General features: G+C 44.0%; 1 protein-coding gene across 4 annotated transcripts in view; it reads right to left on the bottom strand.

Annotated features, from left to right (window-relative positions):
- GRAP2 (GRB2 related adaptor protein 2) overlaps positions 1–13,048 on the bottom strand; it is a 79,408-nt gene that overhangs the window by 29,987 nt on the left and 36,373 nt on the right. The window contains exon 1 of one of the 4 annotated variants that reach the window (XM_055251956.2): positions 6,944–7,005. The exons of the other annotated variants lie outside the window; for them this stretch is intronic. The gene's annotated coding sequence lies outside the window, so the exon portion shown is untranslated. Of the gene's footprint in view, positions 1–6,943; positions 7,006–13,048 lie in introns of those variants that run through there. 4 annotated transcript variants of the gene reach the window in all.

Raw genomic sequence — 13,048 nt, forward strand, 5'->3', positions numbered from 1 at the left:
GAGCTTCTTTTACTACCAAAAAAAACCTTAAAAAATATTCAGGCTATATACCAGGAATGCTTGTCTACTTCTAAAATATAGCCACCACAGAGGATCAAAACAAAAGCCATGCTACAACTCTTTAAAATAACCTCCATTTGAAACCCAGATGATGAGTGGATTTGTTCAGAAACAACGTAGTTACCATCAAAATGGCACCCGGCAAGAAACTTCTTGATCAAATTCAGCTTCTCCTAAGTTGGCTATGAATAGCTAAGGTTTCCATTTTATGTATCTCTTACAAAGGGCAATTGCATAACACCACAAAGCTATGTGAAGATTCAGGCTCAGGACCCAGTGAGAGAAGGAGACAGGTCCTAAATTGCTATCACTTCCTATTTTGCTGGAGAGAACTCTAATTTGAATACTTGCCCCAGTTTATGTTGTAATTCAGATAAGACAATGTCTTGAAATTTTTTAAAAAGAGAGGGAAACATTGCTTTTTACAAGTGTTGCTTGTCACATATTTGTCAGGACATCAGCAACAAAATTAATTAATTAATTAATTAATTAGTTGATTAATTTAGAGACAAAGTTTTCCTCTGTTGACCAGGCTGATGTGCAGTGGTGTGATCATAGCTCACTGCCGCTTTGAACTCTATAGCTCACAGGATTCTTCCACTTCAGCCTCCTGAGTAGCTGGGACCACAGATGTGTGTCATCACACCTGGCTAATTTTTTTTTTTTTTTTTTTTTTGGTAGAGATCAGGGTCTCACTATGTTGCCCAGGCTGGTCTCGAACTCCTGGGCTCAAGTGATCCACCTGCCTCAGCTTCCTGGAGTTCTGGGATTACAGGCATGAGCCACCGTGGTCCAGCCAACAAATAATTTTTATTAGCATATCTTGTATATGAAATGAAGTAAGAGAATAGTGAGACTAGTTTACACTTTAGGACTTTGGCTGCAGCTACTGAGAGGAGCTTAGTGAAAATGTAAAATTATACCAGCTACTCAACATCACATAATGCAGAGGCAGAATCCACAGCCTTGTTCGACAGGTAAAGCCCCTCTCGGAGACAGTAGAGAAGAGTACCTCCTCCCCCGGTCGAATTGACAAGGTCAGCTCAATCACTTTTCAGAAGTAGGAAACCTTATACCGCCAGGAAAAAATGATTATAGTTAAGCCTTACTGTACACAATAGGTATATTCTTGAAAAGTTATAATGAATAGAGTATTTGTAAATGGAATCATATTAGCATGTATTATGGAGGCTCACTCTATAAAGGAATGCTGTGGTGAATCGCTTTATAAAATGAAAGGAAAATTTGTTATGCAAATAACTACCTTTTAATTTATCTGTTTTAAAGTCAGGGTTTTCATGCATTGAGTCTTAAAACAGAGCACACCTGCCTATCCCCTCCAGCTCTGCACACTGTGGGCCAAATAAACATTTGTTTCCCCTCCTCTGAACTCCTCAAACACCTAACAAAACAAACAGACAAAAAAAAAAACAAAAACAAAAACAAAAAAAACCACCTCTCCTGTTGATATAGAACATTTCACCTTGGAGTATAGACGTCGAATTGTCAACCTTTTCTGTACAGAGCCAGAGAGTAAATATTTTTGGCTTTATGCGCCATCTAGTCTCTGTCACAATGACTCACCGGCTTTTTGTAGCCAGGAAGGTGGCCTTAGATGATGGTAAACGAATGGGCATAGCAGCGTTCCCATAAAACTTTATTTGTGGACCCTGAGATTTGAATTTTGTAGCATTTTTACATGACAGGAAGTATTATTATTCTTTTGATATTTTTTCAACCATGTAAAAATGTAAATTAGCTCAAGGTCAAAAACACATGATGGGCTGAATTTGGCCCACTGGCTGTAGTTTGTCAAACCCTGATATATACATTTATATCTATATCCTATCTCCCCCTAATAGTTTATAAACTTCTTAAGGGGAAGGGTTGTAGTTTAGTGGACAGAATATAGGCCTAGTAGTAGATGAACCTGGATTTGAATCCAAAATATGCTACTTTCTGAGTGTCCTGTTTCCACATCCGTGGGATGGGAGTCACCAGAGTTACTCCGTGGGGTTGTTTTGTATTAATGCGTAGACGCTGACACACAGTAGGTGTCCAACGAATGGCAGTTGTTGTTATTTTTTCTTAGATTCTCTACAATGCCTAGCTCGGGCTCAGCAGGCAGCTAGGAAATGTTTGTTGGATGAATGAAGACATGCAAATGACCTGCCCTCAGCATTACTCTGGTTGATTTCCTCAGGGAACGAGCAGGAGACAGAAGGAGCCATTTAAAAGGATCAATTAACTTCCCACTCAGAGGTGCCCTGACTTCTCAGCAAACTCAGCCCGAGATAGCGCAACACACCTACACTAAGAGGTCTGATTTATTTAAAATCCAATAGAGGGCAATGGTGCACCCCAAACCATCAATTCCATCTCGTAACTTTTCTTTGCATCTTGAGTTCTGGTAACCTTTAACTAGACAGCTTCGGTGATTGTCTTCATTGTCTCTCATGAGTTTTAAGGCACATAAAGTTTAACATTTCAAAGACTCAAACCTTTAAAATACAGAATTGCTTAGATGCCAAAGAATTCGCGGTCATCTTCTCCTACACACTGTCTGATGCTTAAATTCCTTCTGAGCAGCCTGGAGGGGTGGTTCCCATTCCCCCAGAGTGGACTTCCCTCACTCCTGCTTGGACTCTGGGTTAATGATCCTGTATTGAAACCCCTACTGTGTGTTTTTCTTTGCTTTGCATCTTACATCTGTGTTTGGGGCCTTTCTGCCTCGGTTTATTACCTCTTATTGGGCATTGGACATAGGAACAGGAAACTGAGAAAGATTACAGATGGCCCTTCTTGAAAATTTGTAAGCATAGAAAGGACAACTATCTTACGGCTCACCTGTGAGCTGCTGCTTAAATATTCTTCTAGAGACCCAAACCAATCTATTCTGAAAATAAAGTGGGAAAGTGAAAAAAAAAAAAAAAAAATGGTGGGCCTCACCAAGAGACCAAGGAGTAGCCTTTCCCCATTTTGGGCTCTCAGATGACAATATTTTTGCTTTATTCTAAACCAGCAGACACCCTGCTTAGAGAATACCTCTTAATCAGCTGGTCATGTTGGAAATGTTACCCTTCTTACTGAATGTCTACCAAGGCTTACATATTCCTTTACTGTGCCTGGTCTTGAATCACTTCTAACTCATCTTCCGGAGCCTTTAAAATAGACTCTCACATTCTTTTCTGGTAGGGTCTTGCTTCTGGTTTTCTCTAGAGATGCGGCTCTGTGGCTAGGTGCAGAGGGTGGCGTGGGAGTTGGAATCATGGCAGCTACAACCAACTCATGCAGGGCCTCCTGGGCCCCCCACCAGTGCTTCACCACTTAAAGTGTGCAGGTAGCTATGAACTTAGGGGTGGTCATCAGGGTCCTCTGCTTTACTTATTTACTTTGAGATGGAGTCGCCCTGTCACCCAGGCTGGAGTGCAGTGGCGCAATCTCAGCTCACTGCAACCTCCACCTCCCAGGCTCAAGCAATTCTCGTGCCTCAGCTTCCCGAGTAGCTGAGATTACAGGTACAGCCCACCATGGTCTGCTAATTTTTATATTTTTAGTAGAGATGGGGTTTCACCACGCTGGTCAGGCTGGCCTTGGACTCCTGACCTCAGATGATCACCTGCCTCGGCCTCCCAAAGGATCCTCTGCTTTAGAAGATTTACAGCCAACAGTTCCTCTGCTTAATTGGACCTCCCAAGTCAGAGATGCAGGACCATTTCTTTTTTTTTTTTTTTTTTGAGATGGAGTCTCGCTCTGTCCCCCAGGCTGGAGTGCAGTGGCGCAATCTCCACTCACTGCAAGCTCCAGCTCCCGGGTTCACGCTATTCTCCTGCCTCAGCCTCCCGAGTAGCTGGGACTACAGGCGCTGGCCACCACGCCCGGCTAATTTTTTGTATTTTTAGTAGAGACGGGGTTTCACTGTGTTGGCCAGGATGGTCTCGATCTCCTGACCTTGTGATCTGCCCGCCTTGGCCTCCCAAAGTGCTGGGATTACAGGCGCAAGCCACCGCGCCAGGCCAGGACCATTTCTTCTCAGGTTTGAGCTCCCAGGAGAACAAACAGCCTTCTCACGAGGACCTGTCCTGTTTGCACAGGTGATCCCTCCAAGAGATAAAAACATTTCTGGCTTTACTGCATCTAAAGATAGCAAAGACACATAAAATATACCCCCAGCAAAACCATTTCTGGCTAGTTGGCTGGGATTTTAGTGTCCTCTAAAAGCCTCCATTTTCGGTGATTTTGCACATACAGGGCATTTTTGTTTTTCTCTTGTCCCCAGGTGACTCATTATTTTCCCCTCCCAGCCCCAGGAAGCATAAATCCCCCGGTATGAGCGGCAGGGGTGAACACATGGAACTAGAGGGGCCTCTGCAGCTTGTCTGAGAATTATAATTCATCAGCGGCTCAGCTGCTGATGCAAGTCTTGGAGACCATGAGGATGGTGTTTGAACAGCAGCCCCAGGGTGCTCGCCACTCCCATCCGTTCCTGTCCTGTGTGCAGGTGTGTTCCCCGAATAACGATTCATCCTCTGGCTGCTTCACTTTTGCTGAAAGCCGCCAACAGCGCTGTCTCCGATGACAGGTGACTAATGGGCAGCTGGTTCTTGAGTGAGATACCGAGGCGTGGGCAGGAGAGGTGTGCTGTTCTCTCTTCCCCGTCTGGGAACGGCCTCAGGCTCAGCCCACAGTCACCTTCTGTGAGGGTGGCTTTACCCGCCCTTGCGTTCTAATGCTTCTCTCTACCAGGGCCCCTCCTGCAGACCCTTGGCCGGCTTCTTGGGGTTTCCACCCAACATGGGATGCCCAGCCCTGCCAGAACCCCATGGCCTTGCCTTGTGAGTTCTTCCTAGTTTCCAAATGGGAACAATCTCCCCCGTCAGAAGGTTTTCAGGTTTGGGAGCCAAATAAATACGGTATTTTTCAGACGTATGGACACACTTTACACAACTGGTGAGTCCTTCTAAATCTCTTATATCCTTATTTAATCAAATTGCTGTTCTGCAGGTTCCTGTCTGTCACTGTGGATTATGGAGATTTCATTGGTCTCAAGGATGTTTTTCTCTTTTTTAATCAGCTCCCTTTTTTCCTGCTTAAGGTTTTTTGGGTTTTGGAGGGAGGGGTAGTGAAGGGAGGGAAGTAGAGAAGGAAGAAGACAAGTCAGGAGACTGTCCCCATGCAGGGCCTGTCCCCTCCCCTGCCTGTAACTTGGGTGATGCCCAAGGCAGAGCCAGCCACTTCTTCCTTCTTATGCGTATTTATTAACTTGCTCTTGTTTAATCAACGCCAGTCTGGCTTATATAATCTAACTTTTTTTTTAGTGCAAGACGCATCACATGAAGTCTCATTTGTCCTCAAACTTTTTGTAAGAAAAGTATCTTTCTCTTTAAGTATAATGTATATGTTCTGTTAAACTCAAGCACATTTGATTCTTTTTTCCCTAATTTGCCACTCTCTGCAAGGCGAGGCTTGCCTACCTCAGTGGGAGGTTTACTACGGGACTTGGGTATCACACAGACCTGGCTTCAAACTTTAGGCTCTGCTGCTCACTTCGTAGCCGGAGAACCTTAGTTTATCTTCTTCGTGCCTCAGTTTCTTCACCAGAAATGCAGATAAAAATCCTTAGTCCCCAGTGTTGCAGGGAAGAGGACGTAGAATACTTGGTTCCACTGCTCAGTGGCTCTTTCTTCAAAGCATTTTTGCATTCTGGTTATCCACCATCGTTTCTTGTAGAGACAAATTCAAAACTGTTTTTACAGAGTGTAAGGCCACCAAGCGTATACTACTTTTCAGCCTCTCAAGCACCTATTTTTCCTCACTTTCCCTGGGCAGGCGCTAGCTTCTCCCTATTGCCTGTGGAGTCCTAGCTGCAGTGTTATCAGAAAGTATGACACTAATCAAGACAATTCAGTGAGGAAAGACAGAAGACAGCACTAACCAAGGGGAAGGGGGAGAAATGGTGGATGGAGAAACAGAAAACTAACCAGGCTTCTACAATTTGCCATCCACGCAGAGCTCAGTCACTGGGATGCTACCTTTGAGGGGACACACACCACCCAGACTTTGCCAATGCCTAGAAACGTGAACCAGCTAAGAATAAGTTACCATGGATTGATATGGTCTATTAGGTGCCAAGAACTTTACAAACGGTCACCCATTGCAACATTTATTATTGTTATTATTATCATCCTTCACATTTTATAGGTGGGAAACGGAGGCAAGAGATTCAAGTACATGTCTGTTGGCACCTAAGGCTGTGTATTCTCCTCACTTTGCCGCTCTGCCTCTCCCGCTATGAGCAACATAACCAAATCCCTCCTACTTGGTCAGGATGACTGCCCACTAGCTTAGGCCCTCTCAACCTTCCTGGGTGGCTGTCCTTTAGCCAAAAAATTGACAAGAGCAATTTTCACATACCCAGGAAATTCAAGCCCATTACTTCTTGGTCAAAGAGGTAAAGACTGCAATCAACCCGGCAGACCTCAGACCAAGCAATCATGTGCTTTAAGGCAATTGCAGAAATGGAAACAATCTCAGCTAACAGACTTACAAACTGTCGCTCTTTTCCTTTTCTTCTGCCGGTCCCCCCCTCTCCCCCCCCCCCGGTCTCTCTCTCTCTCTTCCTCTTTCTTTCTCTCTCCTTCTGTCTGTGTCTCATTTGTCACAGTTCTCTTACCTTTCCCTTCATCAGCTTTCCTCACAATATATTCTGCTTTTTCCAAGTTTTCTTTCTCCTTGAAACATTAATAACTTACCATGAATCCAGTTAGAGAAAGTGTATCTCGCATACTTCCACTTTTAATTCTCTGACACTTTTCTTATTAAAATGACACCATGAAAACATCAATCCAAAACAGCAAAAATAAGACAAAAAGAGACCACCAACCTCGCTGGAAATGCTACTTCGAGCCTCACTCTGCTGCTAGACTGATGTATCACTTGATGTTTCCTCATTTTATTCTTATTGTTTCCTAAAGCAATAACAATTGTCTGCAGAAACACCTCGAATCCTGCTGGCAAAACCCAAACATAAGTGAAGCATTAAAAATACCGCCCCCCACCCCTGAATCAGAAATCATTTAATGAACCCCATCAGAAGGGTGGAGGGTGGGGTGGGGGTGGCGGGGGTAGATGAGAATGACAGTCGAGAGAGACAGACAGACAGACAGACAGACATTTTACAAATCTCCAGGCTTCATTTTCTTTTACTTCTCATTTTCTATTCACATCATGATTTCCCCCGGAATGTATCACCAGGATTTTATGGTGCCCTCATGTTCTCTTTTTTTCCCTCTTCCCTTCTGTTCACTTAATGTTTGTTTTTATTGATTTGGGCTCTGAAAGCACGGCTTATTTATCATGGATTTGAAAGCCTCCATCTTCTTGCTCTGTTTTCGCCAGGGCTGTGACATTGTTCACAAATGCTGCAAATATGCTCAGCGCCCCCTCTCCTTTTCCTCACTGCCTGTGCCCTGGGCTACCTTAATTCTCATCTGGGCAAAGCACAAAAGTGTCAGCAGAGGACGGCATGACCACAATTACTTTAATCTTGCTGTCACTTTTACTTACGCTCCCAAGCCCTCATTTGTTGTTGGAATGCTGGTAATTTTTTTAGCTCAGTGATCTCAAAGCTTGCAAAAGTGATCATCTATCCACAGAGAAGCTCCCCTTGCTTCATTCGATAAGTCTATCCCAGAAAAGTGGGAGGGCCTGACATTTTTACAAGTAAAGGTACTAAAAAAATGCCAGTATAAGGGACAATATGGCAAATTCCTTTCATCAAACGAATTATAATATTCTTATTTTTGGGAAACTTAGTTCTTTCTAATTTGAGTTTGGTTCAACTAAGGAACATCTCTTGTATTTGTCTTGTTTAAAACAGTTACCTTTCTTTTTACTTTTGTTTTGATGAAATAGTGCCCCTATCCTAGATTCTCAAAGTTGGAAGTGACCCAGAAAGTCAGTCGTTCCCTAATTCATTGAGGTGATAGAGAATGGGCATCGGGGACGGCTGGGATTGGAAAGAGTGAGCTGACAGCTTGGTGAATTGTTTACATTGAACCAAAAGCTCTTTCAGCCTGAATTCTGTGCTAAGAACCACAATAAGAAAGAAAAAGAAAGAATGAAAGAAAGAATGAAAGAACGAACAAAAGAAACAGAAAATGAGAATCCCAAATCCCAAATTCCCGTTTCTAAGCTGAAATAACCCCAGGGTCCTCGACCACCCTCCATGTGACAAGGTTCCAACTCCTTGATCTCCTGGTCGTTTTCCTCAGGTCTCCTCTCAGTTATTCAATGTTTTTCTCAAAATACAAAATACACTATTTAGACTTGAACCCAGTATTCAAGATATGGTCTGAGCTGGGCTGAGTAGAATAGGATGATTTAATCACTTCATTTGTACGTGAGGATTTTGTAATTGTGTTACATTGTTGGCTGGTTTTTGTTTGTTTGTTTGTTTGTTTTTTGAGATAGGGTCTTGTTCTGTTGCCCAGGCTGGAGTGCAATGGCGTGATCACGGGTCACTGTAGCCTTGACCTCTGGGGCTTCAGAGGTCTCCCGCCTCAGCTTCCCGAGTAGCTGGGGCTACAATCGTGTGCCCCCACACCCAGCTGCTGTTTGGGAATTAAGCAACAACAGCTACAACAAAAGCCCGGTGCTTCCCAACATGAAGATGGTCAAGCTGGACCTCTCCACCTCTGCAATGGGTTTCTTGAAACCAAAATGCACGGCTTCACATTTAACCTTTCTGACTTTCATCTTGTTTTTGTTCTCCCCCTTTAGCCAATTTCTCAGCCTATCACAATTCATTCGGGCATGGATTTGTACTCCTAACCCTCTGGTTATATCTTTCAACTCTTCTTTCATAAGTGAACTTCATGCCTTTTTGGTTTTTGTTTTATAATAAATGGAAGATGGACTTTTGAGTCAGGTAGGGCTGGGTTCAAATCCTGACTCCTTCATTCATGCAAGTTGGTTATCTTTGAACTCGGTTTCTTTACCTAAAGACCTCCTCCAGGTTGTCACTGAGCACCCTTTAATCAACACTCTGCGTATCAACTTGAAACCTACCCAATTAAGTAGTTATCCTTCAGCCTATCTGTCTTCATTCTGCTCTCTAGGGTGTCATGCAAAGCCTGGCTGAAATCAAGCTGTGCCGTGCCTGTGGCCCTTTCCTTATATGTCACTCTAATAACCCCACAGGAAAAAGAAAGAAACTGTAACAGGGTCAACTCTTCCTTCAGGACCATATTTGGGGAGATGCCAAGTGGAAGAAACTCGTCTTTTCACTTACTGTCCCTCTTTGGCATTTGCTTTTCCGCTTTCCTCGACCTCTTTTGCAAGCCATAGACTTTCCTTTTGTGAGGCAGCTGTCACCTTAGCTACTGTGTTCCTGTTCCTCCTCCACCCTATTCTCCTTGCTTGATGGAGCAAAGGCTCCTGTGTGTTGAAGCTTTTGACACACAACTTTCTTTCTTTCCTTTTTTTTTTTTTTTTTTTTGAGACAGGGTTTCGCTCTGTTGCTCAGGCTGGAGTGCAGTGGCACAATCTCGGCTCACTGAAACCTTCGCTTCACAGGCTCAAGAGACTCTCCTGCCTCAGCCTCCCAAGGAGCTGGGATTACAGGCGCCCGCCACCACGCCTGGCTAATGTTTGTATTTTTACTAGAGATGGAGTTTCACCATGTTGGCCAAGCTCATCTTGAATTCCTGACCTCTAACGATCCACCTGCCTCGGCCTCCCAAACTGCTGGAATTACAGACGTGAGACACCATACCTGGCCTTGACACACAACTTTCTGAGGGTCATTTTTTCCATTTAGAATTCGTTAATGTCATGTTTGTCACATGACCTCCAAGAACCACTCAAGTCTGTCTTGTCATTTCAGGCCTTCAACAATCTTTCTCCACATCCTGTCTGTCAAAATTAACTTTAGAAAATCACCTGCACCATGCAAACATGCTTCCTTTGTTCTCTAAGCACCCCATTGACATCCTTGTCTCTGTACTGGTCTTCCTTCTCCCATCAAACTCACATTGCTATGTATGGTCGTGCAGGTTGCTCACTGCACAAAGGCCTCAGGCTGAGGTTGCAGTAAGGGCTGAAATGCATCCAGTGCCCTTCTCATCAAGCTGTGAGTCCTGGTATGGGGCTGCATCTGTCTAGAACTAGCACATTTTTCTTACTTAAACAAAGGCACCGGGTCTAACTTCAATTGCTCCTTTAAAGCTTTACTCAGGGCCTGCCCCCCTCATACTCCATGGTCTCACTTTCTCTTATTTTTCCAGGGGACTTGACGTTATCTACCCCTTGCTCAGTGCTGCCGCCATCTGGGTAAGGTGGGCAAGCACATGAGCCTTGGAGTCAGGCTGCCAGCATTCACACCCTTCTCTACTACTAGTTTTCTGGGTGACCCTTAGCAAGTTATTTAACATCTCTGAGCCTCGGTTTCCTCATTTTAAAAACAAGGATGATAATAGTGCCTGCCTCATAATGTTCTTAGGAAGAATATGTGGAATATCCATCTAATCCACTTAGTATGGTGCTTGGCACATAGTAGGCACTCAATAACTTGACAGTTGTTAGCTATTGTTACTTTTTTTTTTTTCTTGAGACAGGGTATCATTCTGTGGCCCACACTGGAGTGCAGTGATGCAATCATGGTTCACTGCGGCCTCCAACTCCCAAGTTCAAGTGATTCTCCTGTTTCAGCCTCCCAAATAGCTGGGACTACAGGTGCATGCCACCACATCCAGCATTTTTTTTTTCTTTTGTAGAGACAGGGGTCTCTCCCTATGTTGCTCAGGCTGGTCTTGAATTCCTGGCCTCAAGTGATCCTCCTGCCTCAGCCTCCCAAAGTGCTGGGATTAAAGGCACGAGCCACTGTGCCCGGCCAGCTATTGTCACTTTTATGCATAGTCCTTAATAGCTAACAACTATTAAGACGTGTTGTGGCTCACAGGAAGTATGAATAAGAAAATGTATACCTCACCAAGTAGGGTTGTCAGATAAAATACAGAAAGCCCAGCTAAAGTTAATTTTCAGATAAGCAACCAATAGTTGTTTTAGTATATGTATATCCCAAATCTTTACTTTCTCCACAGAAATCTCAAAGTGGTAGACTGAAGCATCGTTAAGAGGAATAGCAAGGACTCATCTGACCTTTTCACCCTTTCATCTCAAATTTCCCTGCTGCCCCTCACCTCATGCAATGCCTGTCCCACAAGATTTCTTACATGAAAACCGGGGAGTGGGCTAGCCTTTGGGATAAGCAGTACGAAGGTTCTAGAATGAAGCCTTTAGACATTCTAGTGAAGGTTGTGGTTTGGAATAGAAGTATATAATCTCACTCATATATCCTGTGAGCCACAAAATGTTGTACCTTCTGTTTTCTCTACCTTTCTCGTGTTATTTGCTGCTTTTAATATTGTGTGGGTCAAAAGGTATGCTTTTACCATTATATATTATGGAATACTGTGTGTTTTGATAAATAAGTTTTATATATTGGAATTTCTGTTCTTATAAGGGAATTTTTCTTAAAGTCCGTATTTGTGGTAAAGCAGAAATCTTCTAAACTCTCTTACATATTCAGACATTTCTCTTGTGATTACTCTGGCATTTTACATTGTTACTCTCAAATTCGCCATCTACTTTCTCATGCCTATAACTGGCCAAATTTTTCCATGCTTGGCATCTGCACCACAGCAAAAAGTTCCTGGGCACCAGCCCCAGTAAATTATTACTAGTCTCATCGTGTAGTCACCAGGTTGACATTTACTTGTACCACCCATGTATCTAGTCCTGATGACAAATAATCCTTGAATTGGCTTATAATACTCAATCCTTTCTTTTTTTTTTTTTTTTTTTTTTGAGACGGAGTCTCGCTGTCGCACAGGCTGGAGTGCAGTGGCGCAATCTTGGCTCACTGCAGGCTCCGCCCCCTGGGGTTCACGCCATTCTCCTGCCTCAGCCTCCAGAATAGCTGGGACTACAGGCGCCCACCACCTTGCCCGGCTAATATTTTGTATTTTTAGTAGAGACGGGGTTTCACCGTGTTAGCCAGGATGGTCTCAATCTCCTGACCTCGTGATCCGCCTGCCTCGGCCTCCCAAAGTGCTGGGATTACAGGCGTGAGCCACTGCACCCGGCCCGACTCCATCCTTTCTTTATATGATCTGCACCATCCTAGAACCTTGTCTCTTCCTGGAACCATTTCAGAGGAAGTTACAAAACCACCAACAGTACCAAATGTGGTTGTTGTTTGAATGATCTTCTCTCTTTAATAGCCTTTCGTTCCAAGTCCTCCATTAGTGACTCCTTGCACAGATTCTTCTCTCTCCTTCCTCTCTCTGTACTTCCAGGAATTGGTGATTTCTCCCCAGGTTCGTTTTCAGATTTTCTGCTGCTTAACTTTGCAAGGCTGTCTTGCCCACCTTCTCTCTCTCAGGAGTATCCATACGCTTTGTGTATTCGTTCAACAAACATTTCCTGTGCCCCACTCTGTGTCAAGCCCTGTGTAGAGCATGAAGATCCAGTGTGGACTAGACAGCCCATCTTAAGACCTCAGACAGTTCAGTCTTGCAGGAAAGACAAACAAGTCAGCCAAGCCAGTGAGATCAGTGTGATAAAGGAACCACACCTCAAGTGGTTCAGGAACCCAAAGGGCAGGCTCCTAATCTAGCCTAGGACGGAGACAGGTGCAGGAGGGATTAGTGGAAGCTTCCCAAATGGCGTGACAATTGAACTGAGTCTTGCAGACAAGTAGCTAGGCAGAGTAGAGAGCTCATATGTGACACTCAGAGAGAATGGTGTGTGCAAATAGGAGTTGGGGACCCAACTGGTTCAATCATGGACTGGCAGGAGATGGGATCAGTGATTGGACTGGGGGCAGGTCATGGAGGACATTGAAAGCATGCCAAGGACTTTGGATTTCATACCAAGGATGACGGGAAGTCATTGGACATTTGACAACATTTGCATTCAGGAATGT

This window comes from Symphalangus syndactylus, chromosome 18, assembly GCF_028878055.3.
Source record: "Symphalangus syndactylus isolate Jambi chromosome 18, NHGRI_mSymSyn1-v2.1_pri, whole genome shotgun sequence".
NCBI lineage: Eukaryota > Metazoa > Chordata > Mammalia > Primates > Hylobatidae > Symphalangus > Symphalangus syndactylus.